The following is a 2,825-nucleotide window of genomic DNA, read 5'->3' on the forward strand; positions in this document are numbered from 1 at the left end:
TTTTTCAAAGTTTGATTTATTAGGTGTTGTAATTTCATTAAAAAAGTGATATTTTATAAAATAATACCTATATTTTACTTGTTAAATACCATAATCAAACAAAGTAAAATATTTGTGTAAGATGATTTTAAATTTATCTACGGTTATTTATTAACCTAAATTATTTTTTCTTCGTATTATAAGCATTTTCTTAAATTATTGTACGAGTAACCAAATAAGATAGTAAAATTTTAAAGATGACTTATATAACGATATTTTAACTCTACTTGTAAAATTAAAATATTTTATGAACATATGATATAAGATTTACATTCTTATAAATATATTTTTATATTTCTCCATAAATTTTATTTAAAATTATCTTATAAAAATGTGATAAAAATAGCCTAAATATACCAAAACACCAAACTGACTCCTAATTACTCTCTAATTTTAGATCTAAATTGATAACCATTGATTTTCATTAAACCATATTTTTTACTTTTTTAGTGTGGAATTAGGATGGTTAAAATCCCATTTTTTTCCTCCACTCCCGCCTTATTCTTATTTTTCTTCATCTCATTCACTTAGTCCCTTTGAATTTTCCTTGTTAATAATTACATTCTCTCATTATTTAATTTTTTCCCTTTGAGCTTCCAACATTGTTTTCTTGTGAAAATTTACATTTTACTTGTTTTTTGGATGGATCCTACAGAACTTCATCGAATGTTCGATAGACACGGAGACGGTAACATCACAAAACAAAAGTTTAGCTATTCGTTAGAAAATCTAGGCATCTTCATCGCTGACAATGATTAAGCCAAATGATTGAAAAGATCGACGTGAATGGAGACAATTACGTCGATATCGACAAATTCGGAGCGTTGTATCAAACGATAATGGATGATAGAGATGAGGAAGAGGACATAAAAGAAGCGTTCAAAGTATTTGACCAAAACGGAGACAGATTCAGTACAAATGAGGAGTTGAGAACGATTTTGGCATTATTGGGGTTGAAGCAAGGAAGAACGATAGAGGATTGCAAGAGGATGATAAAGAAAGTGGATGTGGACGGAGATGGAATGCTTAATTTCAAGGAGTTCAAGCAGATGATGAAAGGAGGTGGATTTGCCGTATTGAGTTCAAGTTGATATGTGGAGGGGAAAAAATTGTTCAAATATATAAATATCTTCTAAACTAACCTTAAATATGGTTTATGATTAATTTCAAAGATATTTGTGTATTTCAACGAGGCTTAAACATTTTTGAAAGATCATGTTTGAAATTTAACCGCTGACTTCAATTAAAGTTCAATTGGAAGGTGATAAGGTTTAATCTGTTATTTGTAATTTAAAAATTATGTATTTTTTATTTGTTAGTTGTAACACCCCTTACCCGTATCCAACACCGGAATAGGGTATGAGGCATTACCAAAACACATACACTTGTAAACGTATTTAACCAAATTATAAAATTTCATCTAAATTAAAACTTTCAAAATAATTAACATGCTTCTATAACTTTTCACAATATATCCTCAAAATATTATAATCATAATAATTAGGGCCTACGAGACCTGATACATACTCATGTAATTCAATGTTTCATTTCCATTTCATTCAATTCGCAACTTCTCATGCTCACAATTTAAATCAATTCACTAGCAATTTCCATTTAATTCACGTACAATTCAATGACATTAAGTTCAACACTAATACGTATTTACCATTTAACTCAACGTTTATCGATTATACCGTTCAATAACACATTTATGAAATTCTCAATTTTGCAATGAAAATATCACTTTAGCTTAAATAACAACATCATCCTAATATAAATACACTACCACTTATCCATTTACTTTAATTCGTTTGGGCCCATTTGTCACTTACCATCCTTAATCAAATTAGGGAACGGTTACGGAAAATTGAGTACTTCACTTTGACTTTGCCATAGTATAACTATGGTCTTACGTATGATCACTTATTACTTATCCCTGATCAGATAAGTGTAGCTAAGGCTACCACTTATCACTTTGTCACTTGATCAGATAAGTGTAGCTAAGGCTACCACTTATCATTTTGTCACTTGATCTAATAAGTGTAGCTAAAGCTAACACTTATCATTTTGTCATTGATCAGAAGTACTCAAATCCGGCGTTCCACTCAATTTGATCATTTATTCGGTTTTCGCATTTTTGTTTTATTCTCATTTCAACAATAAATATATTTCACCACACATTATATTATTTGTGAAATTAACATTTAATCATTAAATTTTAGTCATATGAACTTACTATTTCATTATCTTTCCACATTTGTTTCTATGCACATCACACAAGATATAAGCATATCATTCAACCATAGTAGCAAGCTAGTGTATTTAAACATAACTCTTTTTGGAACTAACCACACGATAAACCATTTCAATGCATAACTTATAAATTTAACGTGGCATAATCTAGCCACTACTTGGCCAAAGCCTAAGCATATACACCAAATATGTTAGCCAAATGCACATATAGCATAAGCATTATAAGCATGGATGAGCACAACATTTATTCATGTATTAGGCTTACCAACATGTGTTAATTCATAAACCATTCATGACATTATTTCATGCCAAATCAGATACCAAATATACCATACACACATACTATGAAACTTTATTTTCACACATGAGCTTAAACTATGACCAATAATGCACAAATATAAGCATCATTTCTATTTCATCGTTTATCAATTAAAATCAAGCATATGACCAATTATACACAAACCATTCATGTATTTCCCAATTTTCCTCCTCTTCCTCTCCATTCCCCATCCTTAATGTGTATAACACACTTA

General features: G+C 29.6%; 1 pseudogene; it reads left to right on the plus strand.

Annotated features, from left to right (window-relative positions):
* Positions 1-538: 538 nt before the first annotated feature.
* Positions 539-1,370, plus strand: LOC107911442 (calmodulin-like protein 3; annotated as a pseudogene).
* The last annotated feature ends 1,455 nt before the right edge of the window (positions 1,371-2,825 follow it).

Source organism: Gossypium hirsutum, chromosome D11, assembly GCF_007990345.1.
Source record: "Gossypium hirsutum isolate 1008001.06 chromosome D11, Gossypium_hirsutum_v2.1, whole genome shotgun sequence".
NCBI lineage: Eukaryota > Viridiplantae > Streptophyta > Magnoliopsida > Malvales > Malvaceae > Gossypium > Gossypium hirsutum.